Source organism: Somniosus microcephalus, chromosome 21 (assembly GCF_052327205.1).
Source record: "Somniosus microcephalus isolate GS21.2 chromosome 21, FLI_Smic_1.0, whole genome shotgun sequence".
Lineage (NCBI taxonomy): Eukaryota > Metazoa > Chordata > Chondrichthyes > Squaliformes > Somniosidae > Somniosus > Somniosus microcephalus.
The window spans coordinates 23,855,792-23,883,648 of record NC_141007.1 but is presented as its reverse complement, the minus strand read 5'-3'; the positions used below and the strand labels follow the sequence as shown (position 1 = coordinate 23,883,648).

Genomic DNA, 27,857 nt, shown 5'->3' with positions numbered 1-27,857 from the left:
ATACAAAATATTCATTCAGTGTTTTTGCCATCTCCATATTTCCCACCATTAATTTCCCGGTCTCATCCTCTAAGGGACCGACATTTACTTTAGCCACCCTTTTTCTTTTTATATACAGGAAACTTTGTGCTATTCGGCACCCACGGGACCGAGCTACTGCCGTTGCCTCAAAACTTCCGGATAGACCAGCGTCAATGTTAGCAGATAGGAGCTTTTCATCCCCGTATCTGACAACAAAGACTGTTGCTTAGCAACAGCTTGTCAGCACTCGGCCCGTGGCTTGGAAGTGCCTCTGAAGCTGTTGCTAAGATACAGAGACGCTTTCTAGAGCCTGCCTGTGAAAAGAATGCTAGGAGAAGTAAAAAAACCTAACCAAAACAGCTGCTGATTTCTGCCGTTAGTTCGAAGTTGCTGGACATTCAACCTCCGGATAGCACAAAGTTTCCTGTGACTATAAAAACTCTTACTATCTGTTTTTATATTTTTTGCTAATTTACTTTGATAATCTATCTTCCCTTTCTTAATCAATCTTTTTGTTATTTTTTGCTGTCTTTTAAAGTTTTCCCAATCCTCTCTCCTCCCACTAGATTTGGCTACCTTATATGCCCTTGTTTTTAGTCGAATACTATCCTTAATTTCTTTACTTAGCCACGGATGGCTGTCTTTTCTTTTACACCCTTTTCTCAGTGGAATATATTTTTTTTGGAAGTTGTGAAATAACTCCTTAAATGTACACCACTGATCATGTATCGTCTTACCCTTTAATCTATTTTCCCAATCCACTCTACTCAATTCCGCTCTCATACCTTCATAGTCTCCTTTATTCAAGCTTAGCACGCTTGTTTGAGATCCAACCTTCTCACCCTCTATTTGAATATGGAATTCAACCATGTTATGGTCACTCATTCCAAGGGGATCCTTTACTAGGACATTTTTAATTAATCCTGTCTCGTTACACAGGACCAGATCTAAGGTTGCTTGCCCCCCTGGTCGGTTCAGTTACATACTGCTCAAGAAACCCATCCCTAATACACTCACTGAACTCATCCTCAAGGCAGCCCTGCCCAATTTGATTTGTCCAATTAATATGATAGTTAAAATCCCCCATAATTATAGATGTTCCCTTATTACAAGCCTCAACTATTTCCTGATTGATACTCCGTCCAACAGAGTTGCAACTGTTCGGAGGCCTATAGACTACGCCCACTAGTGTTTTTTTCCCCTTATTATTCCTTATCTCCACCCAAACTGTTTCATTATCCTGATCTTTTGACCCAATATCATTTCTCTGTATTAGTGATTCCTTCCTTTATTAACATAGCCACCCCACCTCCCCTTCCATCCTTCCTGATCGTTAAATAACCTGGTATGTTTAATTCCCAGGCATTGTCACCCTGCAGCCATGTTTCTGTAATGGCCACAAGATCATACCCATATGTAGTTATTTGTGCCATTAACTCGTCTATTTTGTTACGAATGCTACGTGCATTCAGATAGAGAATTTTCAAATGTTTTGTGACACTTAGTTCCTGCTTTTGCCCTTTTTATTACTTTACCTTTTACTCCATACCTTCTGCCCCTTCCTGGCACGCTCTGGTTTTTAATTTCCCCACTGCTACCTAAGTCTATGACCTTCTCTGTTCTAAGTAGAATTGAGAAATGAAACTGGATAAAATAAACAGGAAATGGAGTTCAGCATACAAGTGTGTGTATGTAAGAACTACTTAAAGTTCTTGAAATTGCATTATTTTCTGATGATGAACAACTGGGAATTCTGATAGAATTCCCTTTTCAATTGAGAAACCTAGGTGAAAGACAAAGGTAGCAATGATTAACAAGAGTAGGAGGGAAAAGATAGGTTTATCTAGTAGTGGTTGGATGAAGCCAAGCATTGCTTTTTAAAACCCTGTAGATTGTAAAAGAAATGGGAGGCTGAGGGAAGTAGTGTTGTACAGTTTTTACATTTTTGGAAAGAATCAACAAATAGGAGATGGTGAGATGAGTATTGGTTTCAGTATAATGCAAATGCAGGGATGAGCATGTAGGGCAATGTATTTGATGGTGGCTTACTATTCCTGATGTAAAAGTACAGCTGCCTGGGCAACTTGGTTTAGTGGGAAAAAGGGAAGACAAGATTAGGGTATGGAACTGATGTACCTATCACTCCCTTAAACCTGGTAGATTTGATTAAGTAAAGTGACTGATTTTTGGTTTTACAGCTTTTTGTTTTAGTGCGCTTGGTTTTAAACATTTTCATCTTTTATCAATGGGTGGTAGTAGAAACGCTGTATTATAAATTCTATGACTGTTACCTCACGCAGCTTTAAATCCCTGAATAGTTAACTTGATGTGCACTTAATATTCATCTTTTGTAAGATATTGAAATTTTGGCTCCAATTTCAGCATCTGAAAGTTTTGAAGAATATTTAACCTTTTGTGAGGTTTGCCCAAATCTGGATCACTGCTTCTGTTCAAGCAAATGTATTTTGAATGATAAAGCATGCATGTCGGTAGACTTTTTAAAAATTGAGCAACCTGTGTGAAGTGGTTGGAAATGGGTAGCGGTGTCTCACAGGGCTCTGTTCTGTGACTGCTTCTGTTAACTGTTTCCATCAATGATTTGGATATAGGGCTAGAGGGAGTAGTATCCACATTTGCAGACAATACTAAAGTAGGAGGCATATTAAATGATTCTGAACACCAAACACAGCTGCAAGGGGAAATTGTTAAGATGGTGGAATGGACAAAAAAGTGGCAGATGGAATTCAATGTCAGTACGTGTTAAGTGGTATATTTTGGTTGATACTTTGGGGAAAAGCTGGGTGATGTGAAAGAGCAGAAGAATTTGTCACGGCATTAAAAGCACCACCTTAAGTGGATAAGGCTGTAAAAAAAAGTTAATGGAATAACTAGGTTTTAAGGCAAGAGGTGTAAAATATTAAAGTTGAGATGTATCTATATCAAACCTTAGCAAGATCATAGTTGGAGTAATGTTTTGGGCTCCAACTATCAGAGGAGTGGAGAGGGTACAGTGCAGATTCACTAGGATGCTGTCTGATATGAGAAAATAGAAAGACAAGAAAATTAGGCTTGTTTTTGTTAAAACAGAGGAGATTACAGGGTGATCTGATGGATGTGTTTAAAATTATGAAGGGGTGGGCCAGAGTAGATAGAAACAGAACATTTCCAGTGATTGAGGGGGCTAGAACAAGGGGACGTAAATTGATTTAGGACACAGAGCAGGAGAAACTTATTTGCACAGGGCATTGAGCTGTGGAATACATTACCAGAGTTAGTAATTGAAGCAGAAACCATCTCAACATTTAAAGATAGGTGATTATTGAAGGAAAGGAGAACAAAAGGATTATGGAAACAGAACGAGGACATATGGTTAGGACTATTGCTTCTGTGAAGGATAAATGTCAACATGGACTAGTTGGACTGAACGGCCTGTTTCTATGTAGGGGCTAAGGCCTCCATTGGCACAACAACAACTTGTATTTATATAGCACCTTTTAATGTAGGAAAGCGTTCCAAGATGCTTCAGAGGCGTCATCAGGACGGGTGACCAACAGTTAGGCCAGAGGTATGTTTTAAGGAATGGGAGGTGGAAAGGTTCAGGGAGGGGAATTCTGGAGCATGGAGTTTAGGTGGCTGAAGAGATGGCTGCCAAAGGTGGAACGAATGTGGAGATGCATAAGAGGGCAGAGTCGAGAGGAACACAGAGTTCGGGGCTAGGAGAATAGTAGGGCTGGAGGAGGTTACATGAGATGGGGAATGATGAGACCATTAAGGGATTTAAGCACATGGATACGAATGTTAATTTTGAGGCATTGGGTGACCGTGAGCCAAGTCAGTGAGAAGAGAGCTGATGGGGAGTGGCACTTGTTGCAGGATAGGAAATGACAGCCGAGTTTGGTTCAGCCGCAGTTGAGTGGATGATGCGAGACCGCCCAAGAGAGCGGTGTGTATGATTTAATTATTTTTAGTGGTCTCGAAAGGTATGAATCAACCGAGATTGAAACACTTCAGAATGGTTTCAAGCACACTCATTTTATTGACTTTAAGACACGACAGTTTTCCAGATAACGTAGCCATATAACCTTATTCTGGGGCGTGCAACTCAAAACTCAATGATTAGTTCCTCTGCTTCAGGAGAGATAAGAGGGTTGATTCTTCGTAGATGACTACTTCTTTGACTGCTTCGTGGTCTCCTTTTTAAAAAAAAAAAAAAAAAAAAAATCATTGTAAACCTGTGTTTTATTTTTTCCCCAAGTTTGTTGCTGGGCAGAACAGCTGGTGTTTCACCTAGTTCCCAAGGTCCATCAGACAGCTGTCTTACCTTCAACCTTGTTTATCTGTCATTGTTAGCAGTCAGTGTCCTTCAGAAGCAGAGTTTTTCTCAAGGCAGTTTGGAGTACTGTAATAACAAAATCTATGATATTTGCTCCAGTGGTATTTTGATACAATGGATCCGTTTTGCAGTAGGCTATCAATCCCAACTAGTCTACCTGTAAATTTGTCTTGATTGTATTGACCACATAAGTTATCCTTCATTTGCTGTTCATACTTTAACCAAATTATGCTCTTTTGGCATGTATTCACCCTGCTATCCAGGGTTTTAAGTCCATTCTTTTATCCCTCTCGCTGTTCCAAGGCAAGCATCGCCCTAACAGTTCCAGCTCCATAGGCTTTACTTAGTCTTTCTTGAGAGCAGGCACCAGAAAGTCCAAACTCCATAAATTGGAATACAGGAAACTTTGTGTTATCCGGAGGCGAACCGTCCGGCAAGCTCGAGCCACCGGCAAAAATCAGGAGCTGTTTTTTATTCTTTGCTTTTTTTGAACAGTCAAGCTCTGCAACGTCTGTAGCTAAGCAACAGCTTCAGCCAGAGACGCTTGCCGACTATTTAGAGGCTGTTGCTAAGCAACAGGGTTTGTTGATTCATACGGAGATGAAAATCTCCGTATGTTTCAACATTAGCTCTGGAGTGTACGGCAGTTTTGAGGGAACGGCAGCAGCTCGGTCCCGTCGGTGCCGGATAGCGCACAATTTCCTGTACTTGAGTCTGGAGGTGACAAAAGCCATAGATCAGGGTTTCCGCAGCAGCTAGGTTGAGGTAGGGGTAGAGGCAGCAATGTTACGGAGATGAAAGCAGGTGGGCTCTGTTTTTTCAGAAGATATGGGGTCATAAGTTCAGCTTGGGGTCGAATAGGGCGCCGAGGTTGAGAACAGTATGGTACATAGGAACAGGAGTAGTTCAGCCCCTCGAGACTGTTCCGCCATTCAATGAGATCATGGCTGATCTGCGACCTAACTCCATAGCCTTTGGCCCATATCCCTTAATACCTTTGGTTAACAAAAAGCTATCAATTTCAGATTTAAAATTAACAATTGATCTAGCATCAATTGCCGCTTGTGGAAGAGAGTTCCAAGTTTCTACCACCCTTTGTGTGTAGAAGCGTTTCCTAATTTCACTCCTGAAAGGTCTGGCTCTAATTTTTAGACTATGCCTCCTAGTCCTAGAATCCCCAACCAGCGGAAATAGTTTCTCTCTATCTACCCTATCTGTTCCCCTTAATATCCTGAAAACTTCGATCAGATCACCCCTTACCCTTCTAAATTCTAGGGAATACAACCCTAATTTGTGTAATCTCTCCTGGTAAATTAACCCTTGAAGTCCGGGTATCATTCTGGTAAACCTACGCTGCACTCCCTCCAAGGCCAATCTATCCTTCCTAAGTTGTGGTGTCCAGAACTGCTCACAGTAATCCAGGTGTGGTCTAACCAGGGTTTTGTGTAGCTGCAGCATAACTTCTACCCCCTTGTATTCTAGTCCTCTAGATATAAGGACCAGCATTCCATTAGCCTTTTTGATTATTTTCTGTACATGTTCATGACATTTTAATGATCTGTGTACAGGTAGACTATCCTTTATCCGAAAACCTCGGGACCAGCCGTGTTTCGGTTTTAGGAAAATTTCGGTTTTCGGAAGGTGCGCGAAAACACTTCGGTTTTCAGAGGTAATTCGGTTTTCGGGAGTGCGGATAAAGGATACACTATCCCTTATCCGAAAATAACGACTATAAATACTGTAGTTACAGGGATAAATACTGTAGTACAGTTTATTTGTAAGGAAAACATTCAGTAAAACTTCAAACATGTACAGGTACAAACTAAGCTAAATACCTGTACATAAACATGCAATAAAGGTACATTGCATCTGGCTTGAGGATCTTGGAGAAGATGGTACATCAGTGTTGTCATCATTGTCATCAGGTTGGAGTTGGACATCTGAAGATGGGCCAGGAACAGGATTCTCAAGTGATGAAGCATGACTACGACAGACGGCCTTTTTAAAGACTTCTTCCAGTGTCATCTGTCTCATTAACATTGGTTTCTGTCTAAGCAGTCTCTCTTTAATTGAGTAAACTTGCATAATCTCTTGCTCACTGATAAATGCACATTTTTCAAGGCCAGCAATTAACTGATCATACATTGTCACCATATCGTCTATGGGGATTTTTTCACCTGTGTTCACAATGTCATCATCATCATCATCACTACTGTCCTCATGCTTGTCTTTATTTAACACCATTTCAGCAATTTCCCCATCACTCAACGAATTCACAACAGGTGCATCATTGTCAATGTTCAGCACTTCTTCGATGTCAGCTTCCTCTAACGTATTTACACTTTCGGATGATAAACCTTTGGCGTAAGTGAGGAGGTTTGATATCATCATCTTCTCCTGACTGACAGGAAATCCTTCAAACTCGTCATCTGCAGGTCCATCTTCATGAAACATCGTTGAAGGCCAAAGTCTGTGCCAAGCATTTGTTAATGTTGGTTTGTCAACATCGTTCCAAGCATCAGCAACTGCATAAATGGCATCCTTAACATTGAATTCTTTCAGGAAGCTTTGGATTCCTTCGCCTCTGTTGATTGCATCAAGCATAGAGTTCAAAAAAACGTCTTTATACTTGCTCTTCATGGAGCGTAAAATTCCTTGGTCACAAGGCTGTATTAAAGATGTCACATTAGGGGGAAAGTTAATGCCGAAAACATAACTTTTCACAAGAAGTTCAGGAGGGGGATGTGCGGAGCAGTTGTCCAGGAACAATAAAATTTTGCAGTTTTCTTCCAGTCCAACTTGCCTGCAATGAGCTCGTGTCGCTGGTACGAAGTGGTTATTGAACCAGTGAGAAAATATTCCTCTGGTTACCCATGCTTTCCTGCTCGCATAATAATGCACAGGTAAATTGCATACACCTTTCAAACATCTCGGATGTTGGCTTTTTCCAATCGCTACCAACTTTAACTTGTGTGTGCCTGCAGCATTGGCACACCCAAGAACAGTCAACCTGTCCTTAGCATCCTTAAAACCTGCTGGTGCACTCTCATCAGCCGTTGCTAATGTTTTTCTAGGAACGTAGCGCCAGAACAGAGCTGTTTCATCAGCATTGTAAATTTGTTCAGGACCGAGGTTTTCATCCGATATTATTTTTGCAAACTCATCTATGTAATTTTCAGCTGCTTCATGATCAGCAGAAGCTTTTTCACCACAGATTTTCAGATATCTTATACCATGACGCTTTTTAAATTTATGCAGCCAACCTTCTGAATATTCACACTCAACTTCAATGTTCAGTTCTTCATGGTATATTCTAGCTTGCTTCATGACCATCAAACCAGTCAGTGGCACACGTTCACCTCTGCGTTGTCGAATCCACTCAATCAGCACACGGTCAAGATCTTCATTTTTTGCCCTATGCAATGTTTTCCTAATTTTCATTAGTTTATGGTCATCACTGTCAGTGTAAAATTTCAACAACTTGTCTTTCTGTTTCTTTAAGTCATATACGGTGGTACTTCCCACACCATATTCTTCAGTAAGATGTCGCACAGACACACCACGATCAAGCTTCTGCAATAACTCCACTTTCTGCGATATCGATAATGAGCGATGCTTCCTTCTCTGCTTCTCACTGTTACCCATTGGGGTATCTGCAGCTCTTTTTAGCATTTTCACAAATTGTTAAAAGCCAGCAAATATCTGAGAGCAGCAAATATCACACAGAGCAGCATAACACCTGCGTGGGTCAAGCATCGGCAGCGTCGGGTCATGCTATGCGCCACTTTCGGCTTTCAGAGGTTTTCTGGTTTCGGATGTGTGGATAAAGGATGGTACACTATCTCTTATCCGAAATTGGGTGGGGTTCGGCGGGGGTGGGGTACGGCGGGGGGGGGTCGGTGGGGGTCGGGTTCGGCCGGGGGGTCGGGGGTGGGGGTCGGCGGGGGTCATGGTCGTGCGCATTTCGGTTTTCAGAAGTCATGCTTTGCTCCACTTTCGGCTTTCAGAGGTTTTCTGGTTTCGGATGTGTGGATAAAAATTTCGGTTTTCAGAAGTGCGGAAAAATGCTACACTATCCCTTATCCGGCTAGGCCTGTAAGTCGTGCGCCACTCTGGTCATGTCGTGCGCACGACTTACGCTGTCCGAAAAAACCTTTGGTTTTTAGAGGGTTTTGGTTTTCGGAAGTCCGGATAAAGGGTAGTCTACCTGTACTTGGACCCCCAAGTCTCTTTGGACATCCACTTTTATTTTTAGCTTTTCACCATTTAGAAAGTACCCTGTTCTATCCTTTTTTAGGTTCAAAGTGGATGACCTCACATTTGCCTACATTGAAATCCATTTGCCACAGTTTTGCCCATTCACTTAATCTGTCGATATCCCTTTGTAATTTTATGCTTTCATCTACACTGCCTACAATGCCGCCTATCTTTGTGTCATCGGCAAATTTGGATTGATGACTTTCTATGTCATCATCTAAGTCGTCAATAAATATTGTGACTAGTTGAAGCCCCAACACAGATCCCTGCAGGACACCACTAGTCACATCCTGCCAATTTGAGTACCTACCCATTATCCCTACTGCCTGTCTCCTGCTGCTCAGCCAATTTCCTAACCAGGTCAATAATTTGTCCTCAATTCCGTGGGCAACTACCTTAGTTAACAGTCTCTTATGTGGGACTTTATCTTCTGAAAGTCCATATAAATAACATTACCCTGTCCAGTACTTTAGTTACCTCTTCAAAAAAATTCAGTCAGGTTTGTCGGGCACGATCTGCCTTTCACAAATCCGTGCTGGCTCTCTCTGATAACTGAAAATGTTCAAGGTGTTCAATCACCCTGTACTTAATTATGGACTCTAGCAATTTCCCGACAACAGATTTTAGGCTATTATTCCCTGGTTTCCCCCTCTCGCCATTCTTAAATAATGGAGTGACATGCACAATTTTCCAATTTAAAGGAACGGTTCCTGAATCTAGAGAACTTTGGGAGATTATAGTTAGGGCATCTGCAATGTGCTCACCTCCTTCCTTTAAAACCCTGGGATGGAAACCATCTGGTACTGGGGATTTGTCTTTAGCGCCATTATTTTCTTCATTACTGTTTTACTTATGTTAATTTTATTGAGTCCCTGTCCCCGATTCAATATTAGTTTCCTTGGGATTTCCAGCATGCTATCCTCCTCCTTCTGTAAATACTGACACACAATAATTATTCAACATGCCCGCCATTTCCTTATTATCATTGACAATATCACCGCTTTCAGTTTTTAAGGGGCCAACATTGCTCCTGACTGCCCTCTTTTTCCTAATGGAAGTGTAAAAATTCTTTGTATTGATTTTGATATCCCTTGCAAGTTTCTTTTCATACTCCCTTTTTGTAGCTTACTTTTTGTTTTGTCACCCTTTGCTGTTCTTTTGTATCTTCCCATTCTCCAGGATCTGTTATTTTTGGCATTTTTGTATGCTTTTTCCTTTAGTTTTATGCTGTCCCTTACCTCTTTAGTCGTCCATGGCTTTTTTTGGCAAGTCGAGCTCTTGCCCCTCGGGTATAAACTGGTTCTGTATCACATTAAATTCTCTTTTGAACATCTCCCACTGATCTTCTGTCGTTTTACCCATTAACAGATTTGTCCAGTTTACTGTGGACACTCTCTGCCTCATCCCGTTTAAGTTGGTCTGGTTCGCATTTCTCCCTTTCAAACGATGCATTGAACTCGATCATGTTATTATCACTATTGGATAAATGTTCCTGCACAGTTAGGCTGTTAACTAAATCTGGCTCATTACTCATGACTAAATCTAATATGGCTTGCCCCTTTGTTACTTCTAGGACATTGTTGTAGAAAACTATCCCGGACACATTCCAGAAATTCACTACCTTTCTGATAGGTTGCTTATCCCAATCTATATGAAAGTTAAAATCCCCCATTAAAACCACTCTGCCTTTGCTACACGCTTGTCTAATCTCTGCATTTATACAATCTAGCACTTCACAGCTACTACCAGGGGGCCTATACACAACTCCCACTGCAGTCTTAAATCCTTTCCTACTTCTTAATTCTACCCATAAAGTCTCCACTGCCTCCTTACCTCTCTTTATATCAGGTTCAACCTGAAACAACGGCCAGGGAGAGGGACTGAATTGGTGGTAAGAGTACAGAGTTTGTGGCCGGTGCCAAAGACAATGATTTTGTTCTAGCAATGTTTAACTGGAGGAAGTTTGGCTCATCCAGGACTGGATGTCAACCTAGCCGTCTTGGCAAAACCGAGGTAGTGGAAGGGTTGAGAGGTAGTATAAATGGGTGTCATCAGTGTACATGTGGAAGGTGACCCAATGTCTGGACGATGTGGCCAATTTACTCTGCAGGGGTGGGAAGAGAAGCCATTCTGGAGATGCTTTGGCTATGATTGAATAGGTAAGAATGGAATGAAGCAAGGACTGTCCCTCTGAACTGGACAATGGGGGAGAGGCATTGGAGGAGGGTGGTATGGTCGACCGTATCGATGGCTGCATAGAAGATGAGGCAGATAGTGCACCACAGTCACAGATGATGCCATTTGTGACTGATTAGGATCATTTTGGTGCTATGGCAAGGGTGGAAACCTTAGAGAGAATCAACCAGGGAGTTGAAGGAAGGATGGGTTTGATTTAGGAGGTGACAACATTGAAGGAGCTTGGAGTGGAAAGATAGCAGAAATGGGTGATAGTTTATACAAGGATAAATGGGTCAAGGGTGGGTTTTTTGAGTAGGAGATTATTGACATGTTTTGAAAGGGAGGGAGATAGCTGCGAAGAAGGAACCATTTACAGTGTCAGCTAGTATGTCAGGAAATGACGTTGGGAGGTTGGCAGTTTAGTGGGAATGGGGTCAAGGGAATAGGAGTTGGGTCTTGTGGATGAGAGGAGCTTAGAGAGATGAGAGAAAAACTAGAAAGATATGGGCTCAAAGCTAGGAATGGAGAAGTATGGGGTGAGGTTTGACTTGAACAAGAGGAAGGAGGTAGTAGCAGAGGCAGCTGACTGAATCTTAGTGACAAAGAAGTACAGGAGTTCCTCATGTTTGTTCAAAATGAAGGTGGAGGCAGCAAGGGAAACTGGTTTAAGGAGTCAGTTGGTATAGGAGAAAAGAAGCTGGGGACAGCACCAAGATTTTTAAAAAGTAAGAGATGATTAAGTAAACAAGTAGTCATGTTAATACACTGAGCTTTGGTCTTGTAAAAGGAAGGGACACATGAAGGAGGTGCCACAGTGGAATGCCGCGGAATTAAAAAAAATAATTGTGGTATTTGAATGAGTGTGCAGAGAAGGATGCTCTTGTGGTGTGCAGTGATCAGATGTGGGTTTCACCCCTGTATCTCCACACACTAAGATCAGGCTGTAGCGAGGAGGTGAACAGAAGCTCTGGTTCAGCACAAGGAGAGGGACGGGAAATAAAGGAAACCAGCCCAGGCAGTTGTTGCACATTCAGTGATTGTCTTGGGTGCTTTAAGTAGGCAGATTACCAGTTTGAAGACCTATCATTTAGGATACATAAGCAATAGTTGGGCTGTAAAACAGAGTTTTTGTTTGGGTGAAGAAGTGGAGTGAATTGAAGAATGGGAAATTTAACTGCATAAACTCATTAAAGAAGAAAAAATGGAATAATAGGATAGGGCTATTTGAGCTAACACTAAATTTGATAGCATCACAAATTAAAGATGGAGAAAGTACAGCTTTAATGATGCTTTATTCCTCTTTTTGCTGAACAGTTCCAATCCACCATTTGGAGCTCTGGGCAATTGTTACAATCTATGGTTTGAATACGAGTCTGCCAGAAATGTCGTCTCTAACATTTAAACAAACAAACCTATTCATTCCTTTATTTCCCTGTGCACTTGGGCATAGTGCTTTGAGGAATTTGAGCATAACTTAACCGTAAACTATTAATTTTCTTGTATGCTTTTACTTTGACCTTCCAATGTTTGTCAAAGCATTCACTTTGAAACATTTAAAGTTAGCGAAGTATTTACTGCACCTTACAGTAAGGTTTGAACACTTTAATTGCAGCTTTAACATTTGGCAAAAGTATTTAAATTATTGTGATGCCTGAATAAACCAGTTTGAGCTGGCTAACTTTAATTGGCCCTGTAATAGCTCTACTACAAGTGCAACTGGGTTTCAAACTTGCACCTGCTGCTTTTGATCTGTTCACACTGTACCCCTCTCTCTAGCTTGACAGTTCAATTTATTTTTAAACCTCAATGAATGATCCTCCGTAGTGAATACCAGTAGGCTGTTCAATGCCGCAGGCGAGCTTGATTCTTTCCTCAATAGATGTCAACACACGAGCACTACCAAGGCCCTTAATGCAGTTTTGCTGAGGCCAATTGTGCCCATACCGCCATTCCAACTGAGATCAACTAACTGAGGATTGAATCTGGGGCATTCCTGCTTTGTGTGACTCAGCTACTTACAGGGTAAGTGCACTGAGCCATTGAGGAACCCTGCTCGTTAAAGAAATTCTTAGTTGCCATGTGGGTGTTTCCATTATTATAGCTGGATACTGGGTTTTGATATTTTCTGTAAGTTCAGTTTTGGGATCACTGGGAGTGCAATAGAGGTAGTTTTCCTACTGTTAGGCAAGTGAATGCTTTTCCTCCGATAGTCTTTTAATAAATTACAATCAGGCGTATTGTTTATATATTCTTTTCATCTGCTCTGGGAACGTGCAGAGGAAGTTGGTGCAGGAAAATCTGGCCATTGTGTCTATAAGAATAGCAACTTTGTGGCAGGCTTTTAGCTTTCCAATCTGAAGCCAGCAGTTATGAAATGGAAGTTTAGTAATGTGTAATAGTTAACATTTAACAGAAAACATTTTCTGTTAATTACCCATTTCTTAATATAATATTTACAAACCCATCGATAGGTATAGTTCTTTGAGAAAGCAGAGCGGTTGCTCTTGTCTTTCTAGTCTCTGTTCAGTGACAGTAAAATTTCCAGTCCAGTTTATGTTTGTGAGCGTATAAGAATTGTGCCCAACAGCTCTTCATGGTTCAGAGCTCTTGGGCATGCACATTTTCTTCAACTGATATTCAAAATCCAGGATCAATCTGTGAGCTGGATTTGAACAAAATTGGGAAATTATTGCATCACCCTGGAGGGGAAGTCGGCCTCGAGGCGGACACGCCTTTGTCAAAGCCCCTACCATGAGAACCTGTATAATCATTTGGTAATGTGTCATCCTGCTATTGGACTTTGATATCTAGGATACTGGATGTACCTTGGGGCATTAATTAAGTGACTATCCATTTCTAGCTTTGCTTGCTCTTCACATGTCATTTTCATGAAGATTATGATTCTTATTTTTCAAGCTTGCTTTGTGGCCTGATGTTTATTTCTTCAGCTTGCTTCGCTACATGTACCTACCCTAGCGCGGTTTAGATAATCTGTTTGGAGCTTCTCTACTTCTACCTGTCTCCTTTTCAATCACTAATTATTAACACACAATTTTCAAATTATTCTCGCATATAGCTTTTGAATCTTTGGGATTTCGCACCAGCACAGATACTTAAAACTCATTTTTATGCTCTATCCTATGGACACTTGTTTTATTTTAAATGAACTGCAGAATCTTGGGTGAGCCATTCTACTCGTGGTAATTTAAAAAAATATTTCCGGACATGAAATATTCTGTGGTTAGTGTCATTGGTAATAACTTATTTTCAATACCTCATTTGTTTATCGGGGAATTGAAGAAATTTAATAATTTTTGTTAATTGGCATAATGTCGATTTGCTCTCGGTTATCTTTATGTAATTGCTAATTGGCATCATTTTTCATTTGATCATGGTAGGTTTCAGCATGATACTAAAATGCTTTTCCTTCAGTGACCTTTATGCAGCATGTGTAATTTTTAATTTAAAGCTTTGGTGTCTCACTTGAGTGCATGTGTCTTGAAAATGTTCAAATTGAATTTCTACACCATTGCACTTTTGAAATGTGACTCTTAATTTTTGTCCGTGCCCAACTAGTCCATTATCCTGCAAGAATGAATCAATATGTCGCAACTGGCAAACTATATCAGATTCATCCCATTGAATGGCAGTTGATTGTTAGCAAAAGAATCATTTAAAAGATATTGATGACATTCTTCCAGGGATGACGTGCTTCGGGGGTAGAAGAGAGAAGGCAGAAGAAATATCACCAGTGAATGTTTCAGGCTTGCTCCTTATTTCATCGGTGCAAAAGGCTGTCATGATGAACCTGCATCTGCAGTGTGTATGAATGATGGGCCCTTCATATTCATGAAAGAACTTCTATAACTTCCCATCATTTATGTGATATTCTGAATTGCTTTTAAGAGAGCCCTGCAGTGGTCTTGAAAAATTCTAAGATTAATATTTAGTAATAGAATAAAATCATACAGCACAGAAGGAGGCCATTTGGCCATTTCTCTCCCCCCCCCCCCCCCCCCCCCCAACAACCCTACTTCCTTCTGTGTTTGGGAAAAAAACTCTCTTCCCAACTCTCTTACAACTGCACTTATGAAATCCCAACTGTCAAGCCTTTGACCCTCCATTCACCATGACATTCCTGCAGCTACCAATCTGCTCAATCACACCCTCACCACCACCTTTGATGCCGTAGTCCCTATTCAAACAATTACTCTTATCTCACCCTGGCCGTTATCCCTTGATACGGCCCTCATCTTCGCTCCCTTAAGTCCAAAGGACGCAGATTTGAACGGATATGGCAGACAACTGGTTTAGCCACTCACCGCCAGATCTGGCTGGACCGCATAAAGCATTATCGCGCCCTGCTCTCATCTGCCAAAATTGCTCACTATTCCAGAATCATTCTGGAATGCAAAGATAAACCCCGGCTTCTATTCTCCACTGCTAACTGTCTTCTTAAACCCCTCTCCCCTGTCGCTTCCACCCTCGCCTCCGACAACAAGTGTGAGGAGCTCCTGGACTTCTTTGTCTCTAAGTTTGAGACCATCTGTTCAGCTGCTTCGGCCACTTCCCTTTCTTCCCCAAACCCACTGGGCCAAACTTCCTCTAAGGTACCCCCCCTGCCCTAGCCATGAACTCGCATCTTTCTCCAGTTTCTCTCCGATCTCCCCTCATGACCTCCGCGCTCATCTTGTCCATGAGACCCACTTCCTGCTCCCTCAACCCTATTCCCACCAAACTGCTGACCACCAAACTTCCTTTTCTGGCTCCCATGTTAGCTGACATTGTTAATGGTTCTCTCTCCTCAGGTACTGTCCCCCTCTCCCCAAATCTGCCGGCATCACCCTTCTCAAAAAAACCCAACCCTTGACCCCTTCGTCCTTGCAAACTACCACCCCATCTCCAACCTCCCTTTCCCCTCAAGTCCTTGAAGGTGTTATCGCCTCCCAAATCCGTGCCCATCTTTCCCGCAACTCCATGTTTGAATCCCTTGAATCATGTTTCCATCCTTGCCACAGTACCGAAACGGCTCTCATCAAAGTCACAAATGACATCCCTTGTGACTGACAAAGGTAAACTATCCCTCCTTGTCCTTCTTGACTGCCTGCCGCCTTTGACATGGCTGACCACCCCATCCTTCTCCAACGCCTCTCCACCGTCGCCCAGCTGGGTGGGACTGCACTTACCTGGTTCTGTTCTTATTTATCTAATTGTAGCCAGCGAATCACCTGCAACGGCTTCTCACTCCTGAATTGTTACCTCTGGTGTCCCACACGGATCTATCCTTGGCCCCCTCCTATTTCTCATCTACATGCTGCCCCTTGGCGACATCATCCGAAAACACAGCGTCAGTTTCCACATGTATGCTGATGACAGCCAGCTCTACCTAACTACCACTTTTCTCTCGACCCCTCCACGGTCTCTAAATTGTCAGACTGCTTGTCCGACATCCAGTTCTGGATCAGCAGAAATTTTCTTCAATTAAATATTGGGAAGACCGAAGCCATTGCTTTCGGTCCCCGCCACAGACTCTGTTCCCTAGCCACTGACTCATCCCTCTCCCTAATATCTGCCTGAGGCTGAACCACACTGTTTGCAACCTTGATGTCATATTTGACCCTGAAATGAGCTTCCGACCACATATCTGTGGCATAACTAAGACCGCCTATTTCCACCTCCGTAACATTACCCGCCTCCGCCCTTGCCTCAGCGTATCCGCTGCTGAAACCCTCATCCATGCTTTTTTTACCTCTAGACTTGACCATTTCGATGCACTTCTGGCTGGCCGCCCACGTTCGACCCTACGTAAACCTGAGGTCATCCAAAACTCAGTGTCCTAACCTTAACCTGCACCAAGTCCCGTTCGCCCATCACCCCTGTGCTCGCTGACCTACATTGGCTCCCAGTTAAGCAACGCCTCGATTTCAAAATTCTCATCCTTGTTTTCAAATCCCTCCATGGCCTCGCTCCTCCCTATCTCTGTAATCTCCTTCAGCCCCACAACCCCCCCCGAGATATCTGCGTTCCTCTAATTCTGTCCTCTTGAGCATCCAATTGCTCAACCATTGGTGGCCGTGCCTTCTGTTGCCTAGGCCCTAAGCTCTGGAATTCCCTGCCTAAACCCCTCGACCTCTTTCCTCCTTTAAGACTCTCCTTAACACCTACCACTTTGAACAAGCTTTTGGTCACCTGTCCTAATTTCTCCTTATGTGGCTCGGTGTCAAATTGTTTGTCTTATAATACGCCTGTGAAGCGTCTTGGGACATTTTACTACGTTAAAGGTGCTATATAAATACAAGTTGTTCTTGTGCTAGCTCTCTGAAAGAGCTACTAATTATTCTCACTCCCCTGCTCTTTCCCCATACCCCTGCATATTTTTCTTTTTAAGTAGAGACCCAATTCCCTTTTGAAAGTTGTTAATGATGCTCTATCCACCATCCTTTCAGGCAATATGTTCCAAATCGTAACAACTCACTGAATAAATTTTTTTTCTCCTGATCTCCCCCCTGGCTTTTTTGCCAATTATTTTAAACCTATGCCTTCTGGTTACCGACCCTCCTGCCAGTGGAAATAGTTTCTCCCTATCTACTAGAAACATAGAAGATAGGAGCAGGAGTAGGCTATTCGGCCCCTCGAGCCCGCTCCGCCATTCAATGCGATCATGGCTGATCATCCAAATTCAGTACCCTGTCCCTGCTTTCTCCCCATATCCCTTGATCCCTTTAGTCTTAAGAAATATATCTAACTCCTCCTTGAATATATTTAATGAATTGGCCTCAACTGCCTTCTGTGGTAGAGAATTCCACAGGTTCACCACTCTCTGGGTGAAGAAATTCTTCCTCATCTCAGTCCTAAATGGCTCACCCCTGGTACTGGACTCCCCGGCCATCGGGAACATCCTTCCTGAATCTAGTCTGTCCAGTCCTGTTAGAATTTTATAAGTTGCAATGAGATCCCCTCTCATTCTTCTAAACTCTAGTGAATATAAGCCTAATCGACCCAATCTCTCTCCATACGTCATTCCTGCCATCCCAGGTATCAGTCTGGTGAATCTTTGCTGCACTCCCTCATGGCAAGAACATCCTTCCTCAGATAAGGTGACCAAAACTGCACACAATACTCAATGTGTGGTCTCACCAAGGCCCTGTACAACTGCAGCAAGACATCCTTGCTCCTCTCGCTATGAAGGCCAGCATACCATTTGCCGCCTTAACCGCCTGCTGCACCTGCATGCTTACCTTCAGCGACTGGCGCAGAAGGCCACCCAGGTCTCGTTGCACTTCCCCTTTTCCCAATCTATTTGCTCTATCAAATCTCCATATAATTTTGAACACTTTTTTAAAATCTCCCTGTAATCTTCTTTGCTCTAAGGAGAACAATCCCAGCTTCTCTCGTCTCTCCAGATAAATGAAACCCCTCATCCCTGGTACCATCCTAGTAAATATCTTCTGCACCCTTTCCAAGGTTTTGACGTCCTTTCTTGGTTTTAATAATACTTGTGACATCTTACTGAATGCATCCATTTCAAGCTAAGAATAAATTAAAAAATCCGGTTGGTTAACAAATGTTTCTCATTCCTTTGCTGACGTTGCAGTGGAAAAATGTGAAAGCTGTGCTGATTATGTATTTTATGGCACTTCAAATGCTTTTCAAAATCCCAGCCGTAGCAAAATGTGCCAGATGCTCGGCTTTCAACCCTAGAGTTTTAAATGCATATTCGTCACCATTATTAGGTTCCTTTTCAGAAATATAGGAGTAAATTATGAAGTGACATTGGTAGCTATCTCTGAACTGTATAGAAATGAACCATTTTGCAAAATTTTTTCCAGTGGAGAAAATTTCCGTGAAAGTTGTCTTTTTCTGTTGCTACTATGGCATTCTAGTAAACCCAGGGTGAAAGGGCTTTGATACTGGTGGTGATCCTTGTTATGCATAGAAATACATCGAAGTTGCAACACAGACACAGGACATTCAGACCAACCATTCCATGTTGGTGTTTACCCTCCACGTGAGCGAATAGTTCCAATCACATTTACACACCCTGTTCCCATATCCCTTCAACCCCTTTTCCTTCATCCACCTATTCAATCGAATCTTGATAATGTTAACCTAGTTTCTGCCTCAACCATTAACCTTGGATGCCAATGGCATGTATAATTGCAATAAACTTTTTTGCACATGTAGGGAGCCCATTGCAACCACTTGGGAAATTATGTACAGGAAACTTTCTTTTATCCGGCACGGATGGGACCGACGTGGTGCCGGTTCATCAACAATTCCGGATAACCAAACGCTATAGTAAAAGATACGGAGCTCAGAGCTCCGTATAAAGCAACAAACCCTCAGCTTCAGAACAATCGGCACAAGTTGCAAGCATCTCTGTAGCTTAGCAACAGCTGCACCTACACCCTTGCACAGCAACAAATGGAGTAAAAAAAGTAATAAAAGCTACCTGAACCTACGCCTGAATTTTGCCGGTTAACCGACATTTCCGGTTATTTAGGGGCCGGTTAATCGAAAGTTTCCTGTAATGCAGTTTTGATTTTTTTTTAAAAGTTCCAAAACTACTAAAGCCTTCAAGAATCTCTGATCACGTACCTGATTACTGCATAATTCTTTCTGCTGCATGTGTTATTTACACTACAAATATGGTAATGCCGCAAACATCCATGTTGTAAGCACAAACTTTAGCCCACTCTTTTTGCCTAGCGGCTGTTTGAAAGCGATTCTGAATTGTGAATCTGTTTACATGGTCACAAAGCAGTTAAACCATCTCGGTATGACTGTGAAGATTCTCCTGTTTTGTGCTTCAAAGCTAGAAATCATCTTTATTCCAAAGCTTTTCCTATATTAACTCCGCCTGACTGCTATGCTCAAGCAGTATGGTTATCACGTAAATAATTACTAGTACAGATCAAGTCTAGTACTGTTTCATGAGCATTTAAATGTAGACCTCATGCAATAGTGGTATTGGTCCCATTAATCAGGATAACCAGAATTAATTTTTTTTTTTTTTTTTTTTTTTACAAGTTCCTTTCTTTTCTATTCTCTTCCACGCCCTTCCCTACCCCCCCCCACAACTTTCTTATTAGTTCATAAAGTTGTTTTACCTCTCCATACCATTCAGCATTCTCTGGCAATCAGCAGCAACAATGGATTGAAGCCACTTGCTCACTTACTTTTCTCCCTCCCTCCTTTCCTCCCTCATCCCTCCCCTTGTGTCTTGTCTACTTGGTGCCTTCCCCCAGATAGTTTGACCAAGACCAGGAAGTGCGTGTGTCGAGTTGTTTTTTTGTTACTTTTTCGATTGAGCTGTTCAGGGAGTTGAAGTATACAAGCTATTGATATCTCTCGGATCTCTATCCACTAAAAAGACAAATTGCAATGGTTTGACAATAAGCCAAAGATGAGCCAAATATAAAGTTATGTGCGTCTAACTATATTTTATAAAGTAATGGATCGTACATTTTTCTCTCCTGACCTTGTTGATTCTGGATGCAGTACAGTTCTGGGCCACTTGCAGCTCTTGGGTGCCTCATTTAATTGCCATTTTTTGTATGTGAGCCCAGATGGTAATTATCAGCATGCTATTCCTCTTTAGCTCAGAGGCACGAAGAGCAATTGTAAATTACAAATATAAGTACAGACGAGGGAGGCTATTTGACCCTTTGAGCACCCTGCCTCTTGAATGGTTCATAGAAACATAGAAGATAGGAGCAGGAGTAGGCCCTTCGAGCCTGTTCCGCCATTTAATGAGATCATGGCTGATCATCCAAATTCAGTACCCTGTCCCTGCTTTCTCCCCATATCCCTTGATCCCTTTAACCTTAAGAAATATATTTAACTCCTTTTCTTGAATATATTTAATGAATTGGCCTCAACTGCCTTCTGCGGTAGAGAATTCCAAAGGTTCACCACTCTCTGGGTGAAGAAATTCCTCCTCATCTCAGTCCTGAATGGCTTACCCCTTATCCTTAGACTCTGGCCCCTGGTTCTGGACTCCCCTGCCATCGGGAACATCCTTCCTGCATCTAGTCTGTCTAGTCCTGTTAGAATTTTATAAGTTTCAATGAGATCCCCTCTCATTCTTCTAAACTCTAGCGAATACAAGCCCAATTGACCCAATCTCTCTCCATACGTCATTCCTGTCATTCCAGGTATCAGTCTGGTGAATCTTTGCTGCACTCCCTCCATGGCAAGAACATCCTTCCTCAGATAAGGCGACCAAAACTGCGCATACTACTCAAGGTGTGGTCTCACCAAGGCCTGTACAACTGCAGCAAGACATCCTTGCTCCTGTACTCAAATCCTCTCGCTATGAAGGCCAACATACCATTTGCTGCCTTAACCGCCTGCTGCACCTGCATGCTTGCCTTCAGCGACTGGTGCACAAGGACACCCAGGTCTCGTTGCACTTCCCCTTTTCCCAATCTATTGCCGTTCAGATAATCTGCCTTCCTGTTTTTGCCACCAAAGTGGATAACCTCGCATTTATCCACATTGGGCAGATGCAGTATAATCACCCAACCTGTCCAAATCATACTGGAGTTTCTCTGCATCCTCCTCAGTCTACAATCATTCACAAATTTCTTTCACCCTTTTGATTAACTAGTTTGACACATTTGATAATTATGTCCCCATGTTTTTTTCTTCCAGTGTTCAACATCATGTATTGTATTTATTATAAGTTTGCCCACTTGAAATTCTGTTCAAATCCTTCTGTAGTTCCTTAGCTGCTTCATTAGAGTTAACTAGTTACACCCCCCAATTTAGTATCATCTTTGACTATGATGAACTTGCTTTTCAATTCTCAGTTCAGTTAATGCATGTAGATTAGAAACCGGAAATGTCCCAATACTGATCCCTGGTGCGCTCTACCTAGTATCCTTCCCAGCTTGATATCAATCTCCTAATTAGTACCTGCTGCTTCACCTCCTTCAGAAAATTCCGTATTCAACTCCAAGTTTCCCTAGAAGATTTGTGCAGCATCTTCACGCAGGTTTTTTTTTTAAGGTTTCGTGGAAGTACAGGTAAACGACATCATAGATTTTTCCAAGATCTATTGAAATCTCACTTTCTCAAAAGAAAAGTCAAGGAGGTTGATCAGGTAGGAAGTCCCCTTATGAAACCATGGGGCCTGAATTTGCGGCCAGAGGCAGATGGCTCTGAACGGCAGTAAATCTACGCACCTACCTGATGGCCCTGGATCCACAGAGACTCACGATCCTGGGCCTCTACGTGAAGGCCTGTGTTGAGGCCCACGTATCCCATGGGGCGCAGGCAGTTCGCAAGCATCCCTGGGATCACGTGGGCCGGCCCAACCAATCAAAGGGGATTCCCATTATGCTATTAGAATTCCATTTATGTACGGAATCCCCATAAGCATAAAAGGAATCACCCAAAAAATACATTTTTACAGCACTGAAATAAAAATTGTTTAATTAAATTGTATATTAATTTTAAACATTTAAAACAAATGTAATTTTTTGAAAAATAAATTTAAACATTTTTGAAGGGGCCAAAAATAACACAAACTTATTTTACATGTTTTTGAATTTTTTTAAATTTTTTTTTAAATAATTTTATTTTAGTATTTATTTTCACCCTTACGCTGGTTTAAAAAAAAAATGTCTTACGCCTGCTTTTACCAGGCGTAAGAGTTTCATGGTCATTCGCTGGGCAAGATTTGGGCAAGTAGCTCAACTCTCTGCCAGCGAATGTCCATTTCCTGCTCATGCGGGTTTTCGCGCATGCACAGCCTATGTGTAAACCCGGAACTTGCAAGGCACTTATGGCCGTGTACGTGGTGCATACACAGTAATAGGCCCCGGAAAATCCGGGCAATGTTGGCTACTGTTTCAGATTACATTGATAAAGATAGTCATGAAATTTGTTTCTAATTAGATTACATTATTTTGCCAATACTGATATAAGACTCGATGGTTGGTAAAAAATAGAAAATGCTGGAAACACACTGGTCAGGCAGCTCCCGTGGAGAGAGAGAAAAAGTTACCGTGACCTTTCATCAGAACTGGAAGATGTTACAGATGAACAACTTTTGAGCAAGTACAGAGCCTGGGAAAAGGTTGGGATGGGGTGGCAGGAAAGGAACAAATTTGATAAAAGTGGAGGGCAGGAGTGATTAAGTGCTTAAAATGATGGTGTAAGGCAAAAGGACAAAAGATGGGTCCAGAGGAGGTGTAACTGGATGCAGCAGAGGAAGAGGGAAGCATGGAAAATCTGGCAAAGATAGGAAAAGTCCTGAGGCCCAGGAAAGGCAAGCAAATTCGGGAGTGTGGATCACCCACCCCAAGCACCAACCTGCACCAGTGGATATGTGTTTGGCTTGTTTCCAGTCCGGCAGGATCCTGCCCCCACCCCGGGTTAATTGGTGTTTTCGTTATGATGGTCAGCATTTCTTCAGTCACATTAGCACCCTTGAGTATATACCAACCATCCTGTAGGTTTTAATAACCCTCTTAAGACCTCCATGCAAGTGCATTCAAAGTAATTGTTTACTTGTAAAATTCCATATAATGAATGGTATGCTGCTAATATTCTTAGTGAGAAGTACACACTTTTAGGAGGTATCTGTATTTTTCTTGGGGGATTCCCTCGCCTTTCTTCCTAAAAGCTTCATAGAGTTTGTTTTTCTTAATTGTATCACTTTGTATAACATTTTAAATCAATTTCGGGTGATGTTTTGTTTGCATATTTATTCTGCATGCTCAGTAATGTATCCTTAAAGGTATTCCATTTGGTCTCGATTGATTTTCCTGAGTACTATTGCCCCCTCCCCATCTCCCAGTGATATTATTTAAGCTCTTCCTTCATTCCATTTAAATTAGACTTTCTAAAGTAGTACATCTGAGTATTAGTTTATCCCAGGTCATGTCAAATTTAATCATGTTATGGTTGCTCTTGTCCAGGTTGCCACTGCTTCCATCCCCAAGGGAGATGTGGATCACTTGTCATTAACAAGTCGAGATCTGAGTTACCTCATGAAGCATCCCGATCAAAATGGGTCAAAAAGCAGTATAGATATCATTTACTCACTTGGATTTCAAACTGCTTGGACATTTTCCCAGTTTATATACTATTGGTATCTACTTTCTATCTGCAAAAAAAATATGCCTTTTGAGGATCTCAGCCTGGCTTCGCTAGTAGCACTCTCGCCTTGAGTCAGAAGGTTGTGGGTTGAAGCATTACTCTAAATTGGAGGTCCTGTCTTTTTAAATCATACATAAAACAGAGACCCTAGATGCCTGTTCAGATGGATGTAAGACATCTTGTGGCACTATTCAGGGAAGAGTAGGGAGTTTTCTCTGTGTCCTGGCCAACAATTCTCTCTCATTCCGCACTACCAAAAACAGATTAATTGATCATTCACATTTGGCTACCAAGTTTGCCTATATAACAATCATGACTAAAATTCAAGAAGTTAATTGAATGTGAAGAGCTTTAGGAGGTCCTGTGGATGTCATGAGGTGCTTATATAAATGTAACTCTTTTTTCTCATACCTTCATAGAGTAACTTGCCTTTTTTTTGACCTAGTCTATAGCAAACTCCTTGAGTAGGAGTGGCCACATGCATAACACTGCACTTTTCTAAGTTAAATGTCATTTGCCAGTCATGGGCCCAATCAACCAGCGCATCTAAATCTGCATGTAGTAGTTGAGAATCCTCTACAGGCCTGACTATTGCAGATATCTTGGTATTATCTGCAAACTTGCAGATCATTCGCCCAACACCTACATCTAGGTCTTTAATGAAAATGGTAAATAGCAACATAGGATATACAGCACAGAAACGGGCCTTTCGGCCCAACCAGTTCATGCCTGCGTTTATGCTCCACTCGAGCCTCCTCCCATCTTTCTTCATTTAAATCTATCAGCATAACCCTCTATCCCCTTCTCCCTCATGCTTGTCTAGCCTCCCCTTAAATGCATGTATACTTTTCGCTTCAACCACTCCGTGGTAGCGAGTTCCACATTCTCACCACTCTGGTTAAAGAAGTTTCTTCTGAATTCCCTATTGGATTTCTTGGTGACTATCTTATATTGATGGCCTTGTGGTGACACGCCACCACTGGACATAATCCGCTCACGGCGGCACGGACAGTTTAAGCAGACACCCCCAGCCGGGGGCCCTTTCCTCCAGCAACTTGTTTCCCGCAGGGACAGGCTGCCGGGAGCACTTCCTGTCTGGGGAGTATTTAACTGGATGCGCGGGCTTTTCCAGTTCCTCTTTGCCATGAGGTAGAATAAAAGCAGTTGTGTTTTACTAGCTCTGGTCTCGACTCCCACGTTTGCCGCGGTATCTCAACACTGGTGACCCCGACGCTCAGGACGAATCCTAAGCTAGCATGGCGGATACAAACGCAGCCACGGTTAAACTACCGGACTTTTGGGAGAACCTGGCCGAAGCCTGGTTTGTTCAAGCTGAGTCCAGATTCCGGCTGAAACACATTACAGTCGACGCCACAAAGTACGACTACCTCGTCTCCTCTCTCACCTACGCCACAGTCCCCAAGGTTTGGGCAGCGCTGCAGGGTCCACCACCGGAAGGCAAGTACGAACATCTGAAGGCTGCGCTCCTTAAAAAATTTCAAACGTCCTCTTACCAGCGCAACTGCCAACTCCTTGACCTCCCCGGCCTTGGTGATGCTTCACCCTCGGATCTGCTTTCCCACATGCTGTCCCTCTCTGACGACAAAACCACCGGCACCCTCTTTCGCACGCTTTTCATTCGGCAGCTCCCCGGCAGCATCCGCCCGCTCATTGTGGAGTCTGGCTCCACGGACCTGAATGACATAGCCGAAAAGGCCGACCGGCTGCTCTCTGCACAGTCCGCTCGCGACGTCGCGCCCGACCTCACGGCAACGACCTCGCGGTCTTCCCGGCCCACTAGGCCCGACCGCCCTTCCACTCCAGGTCACTGCTACTACCACACCTGTTTTGGCACTAGGGCCCAACGCTGCACGCCACCGTGTACTTTCACACCCCCCCCCCCCCCCCCCGCACCGGCCCCCGCGATAGCCGCGGGGCAAAAGGGGCCTCTACTGTAAGTCACCGACGACAGAACCAACTGCCGATTTCTGTGCGACACGGGCCCAGCACAGCATCACCCCCGCCTCCGCCCTCGAAATCCAACGCGGCACACGGGGTATCACGCTGGCCGCAGCCAATGGCTCTGACATCCGCACATATGGCACCCGCATGGTCACGCTCGACCTCACGGGCCGCCGCTACCGCTGGGAGTTCCTCACAGCCAAGGTCCTCTGCCCACTCATCGGCGCCGACTTCCTACGCGCCCACGGCCTCCTTGTCGACATTCCGAGGCACCGCCTCGTCGACATCAACATCATGGCCCCCATCCCCGGCGCATTTACCCCGGCCCGTTCGGCCGGCCTGACGACCTACTGCCTCGCCAGAGCCACGGACAACTACTCGGCACTCCTAGCCGAGTTTCCCGCCCTCACTAACCCGACCTTTTCGGCCAAAGCCGCCAAACACGGTGTGGAGCACTATATCCCCACCACCGGCCCCCCAGTTTCTGCCCACGCCCGCAGACTCAACCCGGCCAAGCTGGAAATCGCGCGGGCAGAGTTCACCACCATGGAACAACTCGGCATCATCCGCTGCTCTAGCAGCCCTTGGGCCTCGCCCCTCCACATCGCCCCCAAGCCCGGCGGAGGCTGGCGCCCTTGCGGGGACTACCGCCGCCTCAACGACGCCACCACCCCCGACCGATACCCGGTGCCACACATCCAGGACTTCTCGGCCCGACTGGGCGGACGAACCGTCTTTTCCAAGGTCGACCTGGTGCGCGGTTACCACCAAGTCCCCGTACACCCCGCGGACATCCCCAAAACGGCCGTCATCACCCCATTCGGCCTGTTCGAGTTCCTGAGGATGCCCTTCGGCCTCAAGAATGCAGCCCAGGCTTTCCAGCGCATTATGGACTCAGTCCTCCGGGACCTGAACTTCCTATTCGTCTATCTAGACGACATTCTCGTGGCCAGCTCCTCCAAACAGGAACATCTCGAACACCTTCGCATCCTGTTCGGGCGCCTAGCCCAACACTGGCTCATCCTCAGCCCGGCGAAGTGCCAATTCGGCCTAACCGAGATCGATTTTCTCGGTCACCACATCACCCCTGCTGGGGCCGTCCCCCTGCCCAACAAGGTGCAGGCCGCCCAGCAATTCCCCCGCCCCCACAACCATCAAGGGCCTCCAGGAGTTCCTCGGGATGGTGAACTTCTACAACAGGTTCATCCCCAGAGCTGCAGCCCTCATGAAGCCCCTACACGACTCCCTCAGAGGTAAACCCGGCAAGATGGACGTAGCCTGGACCACTGACACGTCAGCCGCCTTCGACGCCACCAAAAACACGCTCGCCGACGCCACCCTGCTCGCGCACCAGAGGGCCGATGCCCGGGTCGCGCTCACCACCGATGCCTCCGACCACGCGGTCGGCGCCGTGTTTGAGCAGTGGGTCAATGGCGCGTGGCAGCCACTTGCCTTCTACAGCCGCCAACTGCGCCCCCCGGAGGTCAAATACTCCACTTTCGACCGCGAGGCTCCACCTGTCGGTCCGCCATTTCAGGTTCCTCCTGGAAGGCCGCCCCTTCACCGCGTACGTGGACCACAAGCCGCTCACATACGCGATGGCCAAGCACACCGAACCCTGGTCCGCTAGGCAGCAACGCCAGCTCGCGGCCGTGTCCGAGTTTACCACGGACATCCAGCACGTCTCCGGTAGAGACAACGTTGTCGCCGACTGCCTTTCCCGTCCCGCCATCTGCGCGAATCACCTCGCGGTCGACTACGCGCAACTAGCAGCGGCCCAGCTCACGGACCCAGACCTCCTCTCGGCGGCTACCAGCCTGCCAGGGCTACGCCTAGCCAAGGTTGCGCACGGGCCCGAAGCCACGGCAATCACTTGCGACGTCTCACTCGGCCAACCCAGGCCGGTCGTCCCTGCAACCTGGCGCTGCCGCATCTTCGACGCGCTCCACGGGCTCTCCCACCCGGGTTCCCGTGCATCCGTCAAACTCCTCTCCCA

At 44.2% G+C, this 27,857-nt stretch overlaps 1 protein-coding gene across 4 annotated transcripts in view; it reads left to right on the top strand.

Annotated features, from left to right (window-relative positions):
• LOC147102652 (uncharacterized) overlaps positions 1-27,857 on the top strand; it is a 449,465-nt gene that overhangs the window by 70,326 nt on the left and 351,282 nt on the right. The window contains exon 1 of one of the 4 annotated variants that reach the window (XM_085963339.1): positions 12,638-12,811. The exons of the other annotated variants lie outside the window; for them this stretch is intronic. The gene's annotated coding sequence lies outside the window, so the exon portion shown is untranslated. Of the gene's footprint in view, positions 1-12,637; positions 12,812-27,857 lie in introns of those variants that run through there. 4 annotated transcript variants of the gene reach the window in all.